At 31.9% G+C, this 15,416-nt stretch overlaps 1 long non-coding RNA gene across 2 annotated transcripts; it reads right to left on the reverse strand.

Annotated features, from left to right (window-relative positions):
* Window positions 1-10,300: 10,300 nt before the first annotated feature.
* Window positions 10,301-14,330, reverse strand: LOC148311297 (uncharacterized). Of its 2 annotated transcripts, none has more exons than XR_015837277.1 (4): window positions 14,034-14,330; window positions 13,759-13,924; window positions 13,269-13,378; window positions 10,301-13,160 (listed from the first exon to the last, which is right to left on the reverse strand). It is a non-coding gene; the product is annotated as an uncharacterized LOC148311297 (long non-coding RNA). The 2 variants fall into 2 exon arrangements; XR_015837278.1 differs by having other exon boundaries at window positions 12,240-13,157; window positions 14,034-14,169.
* Window positions 14,331-15,416: the final 1,086 nt, after the last annotated feature.

A 15,416-nucleotide genomic window follows, 5' to 3' on the forward strand; every position in this document is an offset into this window, starting at 1 on the left:
CTTTTTTTAAATTAAAATCACCGATCGTTATTTTGTGTTTTATTTAAGCATGTATTCTGCATTGTTTTGAGCTTCGGGTGGGTATATAGAGTTCAGATAGAGGACGAAATACCAGGGTATCATCATACGAGAGCAGAGCATAGTAGAGATATGTTCATAGTTGGGTTCTGTTTTCCAGTATGAGAATGTGTATAGTTTGTACCCGCGAAATTTGCTAATTAAATTGTATTTCAATAAAGACATTATTTTACCTATTAAGAAAAGAAAAAAAACGTAAAAGATTAATACGAATTTATTTACGAAGATTAATACGAATTTATTTACGAAGATTAATACGATTTTTTTTTTTATTTACGAAGATTAATACGAATTTGACCGGTACTGGACCAAAAAGGTTGAGAATTTAATTAGGTATACAGATAATATTTTGTCATATATGATGATTGTTGTCTTATTTTTGTTGAAATAATCAACATTTAACACTCTTAGATTCTTAGATTGCTTTTGTAATATCAAAATTGATTTAATTCTCCAATATTTTCATAAATGATCACGAATTATCACTCAATGAAAATAACATGAAATTTTAGTATTGCCAATGAAAGGGGTAAAATAATTTAGGCATTGATTACAATAGAATTGAAATTTTATAATATATCCGAACTTTCTCCGTATCCGCTCTTGCTTCGCTCAGTTCAACTATGTATTTCCCCTTTCGTTCCTCTTTACATCTTCCCGAAGGGGTTTGGGGGACACCCCTGACGGACCGCCTAGCCGGTAGTGACTTAACTCACAGGGACATAAGTTGTAGGGTTACCATTTTTTATAATATTTTGTAAAATTTTCCAAATCAAATATTTAGTTGAATTACATTGACACAATATTATATAACTAATGAAACATCTTATTCACATGTTTTTTTTTCAAATAGAACGTACTATACTTATTTATGTTCAGAGATAAAATATTATCCGAATATTATTATAATTTGCGAGAGAACATATTTAACTTACCTAAAGATATTTTTCTGGTAGCCTAACGTCAATATCAACTTGTTTTATTGTTACTCTGACTAGATGTTTGATATTTTTATAAGAGAGAAACAAAACTCGCAGTATGTTAAATAAAAACCTCAAATTGGACACATACTCCCATTTGTCGGCAGTCACTTTGGTGTAAAATCTATCCGTTTTTAATTTAAGTTTTGATCAAAAAGTCAATTTGTTTACAAATGTGTTGATGAATAAATGTAAATTAATTTTACCTGACTTACTTAAAGCCTTACCTTTAGATAAAGATACTGTAGAGAAAATTTTAAACTTCTAGATGTATGTACAAGGCAAAATTATTTCAGTTTGAATTATAAAATGTATGTCCAATCTAATGGTCTACCTATGGGATCTCCTCTGTCCCCAATTCTTGCGGACATTTTTGAAAACAAAATCTTCCAATCTAAGCATCTCTTTATCAAATTTGTTAAAAATGCTTTAGATACAATATAAAATTTTGGTACTTTGGGAAGGAATAATGAACAAGATTATTTTCTCAACTTAGTGAATATATTGAATTTTATTAATTGATTCGGCAGTCACTTTGTGGTAAAATCTATCCATTTTTAATTAATGCGTTACTTAGTAAATACCACTATTTCTTAAAATCTATTGTGACACGTGTCACAGTAGATTTTAAGAAATAGTGGTATATACTAAGTAAAACATTAATTTTAAAAAAATATTTTGAATCATAAAATACAATTTACTTTTTAAAACAATGAGGGCAAACATCTAAATTTCTTCGATCTTAATTTAGAAATAATCAAAAATGTTGAAATGGAAATAATCCGTGGAAGTTCATACATTGATTTGCCTTTTAAGAAATTGAAAACAAGAATCAGAGAACATGAATTATGTTTAAGAAATAGTTACTTGTCAGAGTTTGCAAACCATTTATAATATAACCATCGATAATGATTACAAATAAAACAACGATAAGGAAGAAATCCTAAAAATTATTAATACGAAAAGTCATGTAACATTTTGAAATAATTGATTATCCGACAATAACTAAAGCCTCTCCCCGATTGTCTATGTTCCCACTGAAAAAAACAGCTCCTATCTTATTTTCAACGCCCCGCCCCAAGGCGGCAAGTTGAAAAATTTATACTTAGCTTCACATACGGTATTTGAAAATAATGCGGAGTGCATCGAAACACATGTCACAATAGATTTCAAGAAATAGTGTTATTTATTTACTAAGTAAAACTTAAATTAAAATGAACCATTCCATTTGTGTACGTTTTACACGAGTCACTAATATCATTTTCATTATAAATCTGAGAAAGCGCGTAAAGCACCACTCATATCCATGAAAAAACACCAGGATAACATAAAAGCATCGGATAATATTTGTCAGTGAAGGAATGAAGAGTATCACACTAAACAAATGAAACAGATATGTTTAATCCCAGAATACGTATTTCTCTTTCATCACGATAAAAAATTATTTAGTAAGAAAAAGATAGAATACGTAGTCTTACCGGACTGAGGAAAGTGCGTTACGCACCTTTCATTTCTATGAGAAAACACTAGGGTAGCATAAAAGCATCGGATAATATTTGTCAGTCGACGAATGAAGAGTATCACAGTTAATCGACTGAATCAGGCATATTTTATCTCGGAACAGTTTTAAGCAACACAATTTAGACAAAAACGTTGTGCTCCATACTTTTATCTCACTCAACACGCTGAAAATGGATATATTAAGATAAAGATGGAATACAAGTCTCAAACAGTCCTCTCACAGTTAAAGAAGCTTCACGTTCTCCTGGTAGAAAACACATGAGATAAATAACACTTATCAACGTACTGACATCCCCAACGTATTAAGTTGTATGTGCAAAATCGTTTTATTCAATAATGCTATTTATTTTACGCTTTTCTAAGATATGCAATATGCATTTGCATAAAAAGCTATTGAAGTATTTTATGATTTTGAAATTTTACAACATCTTGTACTTTAGCTTCTGCTCCACAATTTATCAATGTATTTATGATTCGATGCGTCATCAATAATGCTCTCCTCTCCTTGTCCGAATGATCCACCTTAATTAATAACAGGATTTTACACACCTCAAGCATTGGATTGTGTGTGGAAATAATGAATATTAGCGTTTTCGCAGATCTGAAATTATTCGTTAGACGTGTAAGATCGCATACGCTACTAATAAATAACCAAGCTCAAGCAGTAAACTATGCGAATGTATTAAAAACACTGCAACGTAGAGCGATGTTGGCGGATGTCAATATTACTTAAAGTTACAACAACGAAAATTTCTAATCCATTTGCTTAAGGCCAATTTGATCACTATCATTATTTAATTTGAATACTTTTGTTAATTTTAAGCTTTCGAGTTAAATTTATAGTTCACCCGTAAGAAATCAATTTTCATTAATTTATTTCTGGTATAACCAAAATTCATTTCTGAGACAATACTTGTTTTGCATTTATTAATATAAAGATTTTAAAGTAACTAAGTACGAGTTCGTGATAATTGTGTTATAAAATAAATATTTTTCGTAAATTATTATTATTATACAATAAATATTTCATAAAACATGTCAATAATGATACTGTAAACATCAAAAGCGCACTGTAATAAACATTTAATTAAAATCATGTAGGTAACTAACATCCGAATCATTAAGAATAATGTTTTAAAATAAATATTTCGATATCTGATTCTCATTCAGGTTATATCTATATAATATTGATTGTCAATAATTATATAATAATGACATTATAAATATTATTTTTCAAATATCGAAACTGAAGGATCTTTAGAGAATTTTGTGCGTGACAGACTAAAGTACCAACTGCTGAACTAAGAAAACACGTAAATAAAAAGTGGTATGTAATACTATGTCTAAAATCAATATCACAAATGAAAATAACGATTAAAGTCTTTGGACCAATATTTTGTCAATGATTTTAATAAAAATTACCGGAATATTATTCTGAATGATTTATTTTTTGTTTGAGTTACAGGTGGGTACATAGAGTTCATATAGAGGACGATATACCAGGGTATCATCATACGTGAGCAGCGCAGAGTGAAGATTTGTTTAACCGCTCTAGACGAATTGCAGCACATGATATATGTAGATTGAGTCTTATCACAAAATGTATTACGTAAACATAAATGACAGAGAGGTAACTCAATGATGTGAGTCCACAACCGCCTTGCTACTATCTTTGCTTGGATATCACGGATTGGTTATTTGTTGCAGTGTGAGAGTGTGTATAGTTTGTACCCTCATTATATCGCAAAGTTTCCGATTTAAATTATTTAACTTTTTAAGAAAAGAATAAACGTAAAACATTAGTAAAAATTTACATCCGTGTAATTCTGATGATAGGCACTACACCAAAAATATTGTTAATTTAATCAGGTAAACAAATAATATTTTGTCATAGGTTATGATTGTTATTTCTTATTTTTGTTGAACTACTCATAATTCATAGTTTAAAATGAAAACGTTTAGATTCTTAGATTATTTTTTAAAAACAGTTTTCATTTACTTCCCTAATATTTTCGTCAATAATTACAAAACGTCAATTAATATTCACTCAATTTAGTATTGAGTATGAAAGGAGGAAAATAATTTAGGTATTGCTTACAATACAATTGAAATTTTTACAGAAATAAAATATAGCGCGCTTTTCACACAAAACGTCCGAATTTTCTTCGTATCTACTCTTGCTTCGCTCAGTTCAACCATGTCCCCTTTCGTCCCTCTTTACATCTTCCTGAATGGGTTTGGGGGGCACCCCGAACGGACCGCCTAGCCGGTAGTGACTTAACTCACAGGGATATAAGTTGTAGGGCTACCATTTTTTATTAATACTGTGTAAAATTATCGAAATTAATTATTTGGTGTATTGCCATAATATTACATAACCAATAAAATATCTTATTCACAAGTTTTTTCAAGTAGGACGTACTATACTTATTGATATTCTGAGACAATAGTGGTGTATTATCTGAATATTATTATAACTTGCAAAAGAAAAAAATTACTTACCTAAACATATTTTCCTGGTACCCTGACGTCAATATTAACTTATTTTATTGTGACTCGATGAATGATATTTTTATAAGGCAAAAATAAAAGTCACAGAGTGTTAAACAAAAACCTCATACTGGCCACGTACTGTTTTTGTTTTTTCAATGCAATAAAAAAACAGTGCGTACAAACTATTATTAACATATAAAATAATGTGCTAAGAGTGTCTGAAATTATCAATACTAAAATTGTGTAATTAAAGGAAGCAAGAGTGGATTTATTGAAAATTCTGATACTTCAGGTATTCATAATCGGAGGGCATGTATGGATGTAGATATATGGATGTGAAGGATGCGAGGAGTGTATGTCAGGATAGAAGAGTGTGGCGTTCCGTCCTTTCTGCCTATCCCTTCGGTTAAACGGTGTGATGGTAGTAGTAGTAGTACTATATCTCTCAGTGTAGAAGCTTGTCTGTATAAATGTCAATTAAGGTCTTGATTATAATTAGTCCGCACTGAGAAAAATGAGTAACGCATCTTTCGTTTGTATGAGAAAATACTAGGGTAGCATAAAAGCTGCGGATAGTATTTGTCAGTCGAAGAATGAAGAATGAAATGGTAAAATTTTATCCCAGAACAGTAATTTTGACAAACCATCACGATCTATACTTGTTCTCTGTCTTATTATGCGGAAAATGGATGTCAACAACAACAAAATATCAAATCCACTAGGTTAAGGCCAATTTGAATACTATCTAGGAGTTAATATCGTGCATCACGCGTGTTATTTTTATGCTTGATAGTCAAATTTAAATTGTGTCGGGTTGTGGTCCAGTGGTTAGTGTCACGGGCTCTCGAGTCAGAGTTTCTCGGTTCAAACCCACTCTACTACAATTTGATACCTATTTCTAATAATGAGCCGCTTAGGCTCACAGAAATAATATGAAATTGAAGTATTTTTGAAAATAATAAAAACACAATTATCCATCTTTCTTTTTTTTTTAAATCTCCCTTAGGCAAGAAATATTTTTAATTTATTTCTGGTACTAACAACATTATTTTCATCGACAATGCTTGTTTTGCCATTTATTTTGAATACGAAGATTTTTTAGTAAATATGAGTTTCTGATATTTGCGCTATAAAATTAATGTTTTTAGTAAATTATTAGTATTATATAATACTGTAATAAAATTAATCGATCATAATACACACTGTTAATATCGAAAGCGCACTGTTTTCAACAATCAATTGAAAACAATAAAACTAACATACGAAACATTTTGGATTTTGTTCTATTATAAATATTATATTCCGATTATCTGATTCTCATTCAGATTAAACCGGAATCATAAAAATAAGCAAATATAAATTATGCTTCATGTGTCGAAACTGAAAGGATTCAAAATTGCTTGCAATTTTTTTATACTTATTGAGAAGGAGACATAACGGACAAAAGTATTAACTGGCAAACTGAGAAAATAGATGGCAATAAAAAGTGGTATGTTTTAGTTCGTCCAAAATTAATATCACAAATGAAAATAACAAAAAAAAATAGACGTACATTTTGTCAATTGATTTTAATAAAAATCACCGAAACGTGTTCGAGTTACCGATATATAAAGTTCATATAGAGGACGATATACCAGGGTATCATCATACGTGAGCAGAGAATAGTGACGATTTGTTCAACCGCTCTTGATAGATTGCAGCACATGACGAAATTAGATTGAGTCTTATCACAAAATTAATTAGGTAAACATTTAAAATTAATCAATTTCAAAAAACAATAAAGACAATTGTAATTAATTTATTGATAAATATGAATGTTAAAAAACAAAATACAATTAGTACCTACAATATTTTTTTTATGTAATTACATTTTTTTGTTTGATATCTTAAGGCTCTGAAAAAGTACAAAATTAGAGTCGGAGTGTGATTCGCGGTTAGAGTCGTGGACTCTAACCGTGAACCATGGGCTCTCGGTTATATCCCCACTTTGAATTTGAATTCATGAAAATTCAATCCATATTTCCCAAACCGCTTAGGTTTGCTAGAAAATATTAAAGTACCAAAATAAAAGTATTTTACAAAAAAAGGCCAGTGATGGTTTGTTCGAATTTATCACTTTAAGGTATATCAGTGGTTGGGGAACCGGGGTAAATTACCCCAAATGGGGTAAAATGAATTTTTGGGGTAATAAGGATTTTTTTAGCAAAGCAAACGTCTTTTTGGTTCTCAAAAGCTGCGAAAGCTTTCAAAATTGCACTTGAGCATGCGGTAAAAAAAATTCTACCATTTGCAACAACCTACCTTTGTGATCAAGGCTTTTCCACTCTAATGAACATAAAAACGAAGATCAGAAATCGATTAAACGCCGAAGACTTACATCAAAAAGTTACAATTTTGAAGTAATTATATCAAACACGAAGCAACATCATTTCTCCAAAAACTGAAAATAAAACCTGAAAGCCTGAATTTTGTTTGATCCAATTTGCAATTTTTTTGTCCATTACATACCTACTTACTATTTTCATGAAACTTTTTTTTTATCTTCCGTGTAAGTTAATACAATAAATAATGTTTATTTAAAAATATACATTGATTGCCTTCTTTTCAAAATGGGGGGAGGGGATAATATCGACCTACGAAAAAATATTTTGGGATAATGGTTAAAAAAGTTCCCCGACCGCTGTTATATATAGTACCAAGTACCAATTCTACATTCATTACTAAATCCATGACTACAAAAACCAGATTTCACGTTTTTATAAGCTTCTTCTGTTTCAGCATCCTGTCCATGAGAATAAATCATATGAAGGTAGTTATAGTCGGAGAGAACCTTAATTTTCTTATTTCCTAAAATTAAATTCATCTCATCGGGTTTGAAAATAAACGCTCAAATGTAATGTATTTTCATGGTCGGACGAGTCCGACAAGAAGCGGATTCTCAATTTATCCCTATTGACCCGATCGAGGCGCACTGGGACGATCTAAAACGGCCTTCGACTCATTCGCCAATGAGGTTCTCGGCCCCAGGACAGAAGGAAGATCTTGTTGGATGTCTTATTTATTTGGGGGAAGTTAGCTGGCTAATTTTAAAGCACTGGGTTACAATGAATATGACCCCGACCAATTGGAAACCCTCAGAGGTGAATACAGGCGCTAAAATTGCATAGTTCAACGGTCATGTAGACTTGATAAGCGCCGTCACCTCGCCTCTCTTATCGTTACAGCGGAGCAGGATGCTCAAAGAAATGACACGTGCAAATTATTTCAAATTACAAGAAAAATCTGCGGAAAATGCTCGATAACTCCGGGAGCTGTGAAAAACACATGTGGGATTATCGATTCAGATGCGGACCGCATGAGGAAATATAGCATGATCATTTCCATAAAGTCCTAGATCGCCCTCCTCCACTAATCATCCTCGATATTCCCGCGGGAGCTGGGTCAAGCATTCCACGGGCGGTCGGCATACCTGATGGACCACCGACCCAGACCGAAATTAAAGTTGCTGTGGAGAAAATTTGAAAAAATTGAGATTCCGGAATTCGGAAAATAGAAGATACCTATTTTTATATAATTTTATAGTTACAAATAAAACATTTTTATGTAATGTTTATATTTTTTCTACTTCTGATGGTGCTTAGGGCAGTACGTTCCAACTTCAAACTGCCTAAATCTACTGTTTCAAAGTTATTTTCTTATTCCATTACTTCTGACCCTCGTCCGCAACAATATGTTCACAGAGCATTACATTCAAAGTCCAAACTGCCTAAATCTTCTGTTTTATTATTCCTTTCTTTTTTCTGACCCTCATCCGCACAAAATAATACTTAGTGGTAAATTAGCTTATAGTTCCCTATGCACCATAGGCTGCGGAAAAAGTTTAAGATTATTTGTTTCTTAAAATCTGTGATGGCCAGAAAGACCTAACCACAAAAAATACAGTAAAAGAAAGTTATCAGTACAAAATTCAAAGTAAAATTCATTATTTAAATGTTTCAAAAATATGTGTCATATTTTAAAACAATTCATATTTTTGCCGAGAAGTATTCAAACGCTTTCTGGAAACTTTATTGAAAAAAGGGACGAAATAATATTTTCCACAAGAATTAACTAGTACAGTAATATGTATTTTTAGAGCCATCTGTGTCAACACGATCAAACTAAAACCTAAGAAAAATCCCGTATCTATTTGAAATTTGGCGGGAAGTGTGAGAGGTGTCAAAATCCGACTCAGGGTTGCTTTTTAAAACGTCAGTATCTGAAAACCCCATCTAAAGTGTGTTACATTTTTTAGGTTTTTATCTAACTCAATGATTATTTTGTAAACACCAAGCCACTTGATGTGGCTTGCTAGCGGATATTTTTTTATTCTGTACTTTTTTTGCTGGTTCTGTGTTCCTTGTTGGGAAAGTTGAATTTTCCTAAAACTGTGATATTGTATTTTCAGATGATGCGAGTATTAGGTCATTACAGGTATTTTTTTATTGAATGTGTATTAATACTCACACATAACACAGGTAACAATTAATTTTATGAGAGTGCAAAAATAATGTTTTGATATGAAATAGGCTATCTAATAATAAATTTAATCATAAGTATTGTTTATCACAATAAGAAGAATTATTGTCTCTCTAAAATGCACTCATTATTTATTATCAATTATTATTAATATCTTCTTAATATTTAGTATTTTATCAAAATGTATCTTTTTTCAAATCTTCCTTTTGCAATGATTTGTCTCCGTTGGCCATGAATGCCGAGATGTTGTTATAATTAACAAACATACTTTTAAATAAATACATTGTTTGTGGGAAACGCTTATAAGTGTCTTTTACATACTGTTGGTTAAGAGCGGGAGACGCTTATAAGCGTTCTAATTGCTTACTTTTGGGAGAGCGCAAGAAACGACAAAAAACTTGGACATGTTGGAATTGAGTTGGCAGTTACTTGTGATTAGTCTACTGAGAGTCGGGCGGCAGACTGAGTGTAATTGGGGTCGGTGTTGATGAAAAAACAGCCCGACAACAATGCGTTAATCTGAGGAGAAATAAAACTGTTGTGCTTCCTGCTACAAAGCTTTTCTGGTGACACTCAAAGGTGAAACTCTGTAACTTACCGTATTCATTGAACAATCTTGTCCCGGCTGAAAGCCAGCACTGTCGATGCGGAAGCATTCTGGAATCCTGATTACATAATGGGAATAATATTCAAGAATAAAAAGCCATAGATTTTCATTAATAATTTATTCCATTAAATGTTAGTATTTTGTACAGGTTATAGTTATGATACTAAAATGCATGTATATAACACAAGTTGAATACAATATAATGCATCTATAAAAATATAAACCATGTGATGCTATCACAAAAAAACGAGTGGGTAAGGAATTAAGCACCAATTTCTCACAATTTTACACTATTATTATTATTATTCATAACCCGCATTACATTATTGTGACAAGTAGCAAATAAATACCTGCATATAGTTTACGTGTCCCCAGCCATCAACGAAAACATAGGAAACCCACGAGTGAATATTTTGTGTTGGCAAAGTGTGATTCTCTAGTAGAAGTGTTAAAAAAAAACTCTTAAAAAATTAAAAAACTGTTTTTATCGACATCAATTCGACAAATAAGTGCTTTCTCTACTTGCATACAAAGGTCACTAATATAATGCAAAATATCTACAGTTACGAATGCTAGGACTGAGTTTGCTAATGTCTTTGTTTTGAATTTACATTTAAGAACATGGCGCCAAAAAGGGCCGTCAACTTCAGAGCAGACATCAGTAGTATTACCCCAATCTCCACAGCTATCTTCAGCAAACTTAGATTTCGGTAACGCCATATTATGTCTACAAATCGAAATTAGTAAAATCGCTCATGGCATGGAATAAAACAAGTACGAAGTTCTTGAAAAAGAAAATGAAGAACTAAAAACTAGAGTAACAAACCTATAAAAAGGTCATTCCGAATACATACCAGACAACGTATGCGACAAGTTTCTCAATAAACTAAACGATAGAAAACATAGAGAAAGAAACAATAATCCGAAAGACATTATCGAAGCGATTTGGAGATGGAAGAAGGGAAAGAGCATTCGAAAAATGTAATAACTTACAGCATACCTGAGAGCCTTTCCCAACCCAAATACCACCACCCAAACAATCGACCAAATCGAACTGACAACTAATGGTGACATAATAAAAATCTATCGATTGGGTACGCAACGAGATGGGAATAATAGGCCTATAAAATTCGAACTACGTGACTCCTTTTTTGTCAAATGTCTGCTTAGATCAAAGTCTACAATATTAAAAATAAAACCAGATTTAACATTTAAACAAAGAGCTTACTTGAAGTGAAATGGAATCCAGAGTAAAGAACGAAGAAACAAAATTAACGATAAAGTATGTCAATTCCTTACCAAATATTATCTCAACATTACCAAAAAAGCTCCAAAGTATATTAAACAGCTTTAAAATATATTATATAAATATTAGGGTGTTGCGAACCAAATTAAACAATTTTATAAAACTAATACCATCATATGATTACAATATATATCGCTCACTCATTTCAAGACCGTCATAAATCAAAAATTGTAAATTTTCAGTTGTGCATGTTTTCGGAATGCCCAGAAAATGTGCTAAATCCCAGCAAAAGCGGCATATTTTTAACTTAATATTTACCCGCTACAGGGCAGAAAGTGTTGTTTTTGCATTTTGAAGAAAAGGTTTTGTTTTATTATTTTTTTAAAATAAAATAAATATTTTTCAAATGGAGAAATATCTTCAGGTTTTACCTAAAAAGATCTGTTGCACAGTAAAAAGTTCAATAAGTGGTTTGATATTTACTTTTAATACTTTGTATTACATTTTTAAACTCTAAAAACGTTCTCCTGAAAAATCAAGTTTTTTGATTTATGACGTTCTTGAAAGGAGTGAGCGATATGTGTTTATAGAAACTTGGCTCGACCCATCCATCAAATCTTCTGAGCTCGGCTTTCATAACCACAAAATATATCGCCTCGACAGAAGTTCAACAACGAGCTCCAAATCAAGAGGAGATGGTGTTCTGATTGCCATCAATAAAAATGTAACTACAAGAAATATTACCATAAAAAATCACAATATCGAACAACTTTTTGTCTCCATTGATATCTCTTTGGTAAAGGTTATACATAATTGGAGCAGTTTATATGTATACCACTGCTCTCTGATGCTCAACTATACAAACAACATAGTGAAGACTTTTTATATCCAAATACAAGTGCTAATTGTATTATTCTTGGTGACTATAATCTTCCTAATGTAAATTATTAGATGAACAATTTATTATTAATGAAAGTGTAAACGATCAAACGCGTGAAATACTAGATATGTTACACATCCTTAATCTATATCAGCATAATTCTATTCAAAATCGTATCCCTGATTTAGTAATTTCTAACCAACCAAATATTAGCCCATAGGATGACAATTCTAAAGAGCGGCTCGGACTTTTGACTTTGGTTCCATGCAATTCTACAAGAACTAACATGTGAGCAGGAAAATTACAAATAGGAACTAAGAGTAGGGTGCGTACTTATGTATGCTTTTGTAAAACAGTTAGTTGCGCTTGTGCTTATCACTCGATCCTAGCGGAGCGCAGATTTCTGCCTTGTGGGTGACTCCCAAATCACGACCAGGTCAAAACCTAAATGTGGCAGATGGCAATCCAATCTATATGAGATTATGCCATGTACCGATAATAAATTTAAACATTTACCACCATCGTGGTAGAATGCATAAAAATGCACCTAAAAATTAATATTGACATTGTCACTACATACTTTTGTTTTTAGACCTGTTGCATGCTTTATAAAAGTTCATTTTTATTATTAGGTACTACACTTAAGCATCTGCACAAACGAGCAGCGATTCACCTGGGGTTATTTCAAAGCTTCATTGTGTAGAGGAAACTTCTTCAGTTGCTTCTTAAACTCCCCTTCTCGTAAGTAATACAGCTTCATAGGATTAAGTTCTCCATTGCACAATCTTCCAGTACTAGAGTTGTTGGAATGCTTACAAAATTTGGAAGTGGACTCTACTGAAACAGTTGAAATAAAATGTAATTAAAACCCTGAGATACTCTTTAATTCTCAAACATCCATGAAGTCTACGCAGCAAATGACAAAATATGAAAATCATGACAAACCTGTCTCTAATTTTAGTCCTACAACTATTTCTCTTGTTTTCCTGGTTTCGGCCATTCTGAGAAAAATTGTTTGGTAATTTGGAAAAGGCAATCTCGTAGAGATCCAGAATCTATAGCAGAAAAAGAAATAAATGGAAATTTTATCAATGCAGCCAAAATAATGTGAAACACAAAATATTCAACTCTTAACACATAGTTTGAGGGAAACACTTAAAAGCGTCTTTAACATACTGTTAGTAGAGAGCAAGACACGCTTATAAGCGTTATATTTGCTTACTTTTGGTACAGTGCGAGACACCAAAAAACATTGTACAGATCGGAGTAGGGTTTGCGGTTACTTATGTTTTGGTTACTTGTGATTAGTATCCGATCCTAATAAGTATACTAATTAAGGTCGCAGTTAATGAAAAAACCGCCCGCAAACAATGTGTTAAGTGTTCTTATGGTCAATTCGCAACAACTACCAGCTTAACTTATAGCTCGAACTTACTCAAATCAGACATTCTTCTTCAGCTTTCTGTCCTCCATTGCTGGATATAGGCATCTTCCATGTCCTTCCTTTTTTTTGTCGGTTCAGGTCGGTCCCCCACAGCGGCTATGTCGTCGGATCATCTTTATTGAGATCTTCGCCCATCTTATTCTTCCATAGTCTCCATCTTAAATTTTTAGGGGTCCATCAATCACTCAAATCAGTTTTCGATGACAAAATTATTCAGCGTATATATTGATGACAAATTCACAAAATAAAATAATAATGTTATGTACCTGTAGTAAAACTTCATCAGTTTTATCACAAAACACCTTTGTTTTTGTTGTGGTTTCTCAGCCATGCCGCAATTTCGCTCATGTACACGCTCTTTGACAGAACTCCATCTGTCCCACACAATCACGACTATTTTTCACACTGGAGGATGACATTTGATTTCCTTCATGTGAATCATATTGTGATAAATGGGAATATTATGTACATCAGATTCCACATTCTTCTCGTTAATTTTGCTTGATTTATATAGACGGCTATTCATTTGTTGATTTATTTGATTTGAGGTTAATTTAGTTGTTGCCAAAAGTGAATAAAATATCGGCGAATAAAAATATTAAGTAGGTACTGAATTTCTCCGTGGTTGCATTGCAACAAAAAAGGAAAATATGGTGATAGAGGATGAAATATTATATAATAATAAATATCTTTTGTAAAAAAAACATTAAATTACTTTAAAAAATATATGTAAGTGCCTTCTAGATTCTAGATAGCTATGGGTTTATACTCGAGTAATTAAAGAAAAATGAATAAAATCTCAAGAATTATTTCTCATTTTCATAAATAAACTTTAGATTCAGATTTTTGAAACAATTATTTTTAATTAATAGTAAAGAAAATACTTTCAATCATTTTTATTGGAGATAACGTCAATGGCAACAAAGTAACACGATTTTATGATAAACTACTTCTGTAGTACAATTTTTTTCATCCGACCAATGAGGTAATAGGGCCAACCTAGCATAAAATAATAGGCGAAAGTATGCATGAGTGTGGATATGAAAAAAGACACCCATTGATGCTTGTAATCGCAACTATGTGCTGTGTATATCCAGTGCTGCCATATATTTAGCTCCTATCAGTGTTCCATAATCAGTTTTATGATGAGAGCTCTTCATCGGCCTCTCCGGGAAGTCTGCCACCATATTTCTTTAAACCAATCCCAGTGTTGGGGTAACTTTAAAGACCCTGTATTCATTATTGAAACATAATTTATATCACTTGTGCCTTGCATTTCAAAAATTTATTAATAAATAAATATTTTAATGCTATCTATCTCCTAGTTTATACTCATGTATGGCAGTAGGTATAATATGTATGTACATATTATACCTACTTCCATATATCGCTCACTCCTTTCAAGAACGTCATAAATCAAAAAAACTTGATTTTTCAGAAGAACGTTTTTAAAGTTTAAAAATATAACACAATGTATTAAAAATAAATATCAAGCCACATTTTACTATACCACAGATCTTTTTAGGTAAAACCTGAAGGTTTTTTTTCCATTTGAAAAATATTTAGTTTCTTTAAAAAAATAATAAAACAATACCTTTTCTTCAAAATGCAAAAACAACATTTTCTGCCATGTAGCGGGTAAATATTAA

This window comes from Brachycentrus maculatus, unplaced genomic scaffold (assembly GCF_059751285.1).
Source record: "Brachycentrus maculatus isolate JH-2025_06_01 unplaced genomic scaffold, ASM5975128v1 h1tg000068l, whole genome shotgun sequence".
Lineage (NCBI taxonomy): Eukaryota > Metazoa > Arthropoda > Insecta > Trichoptera > Brachycentridae > Brachycentrus > Brachycentrus maculatus.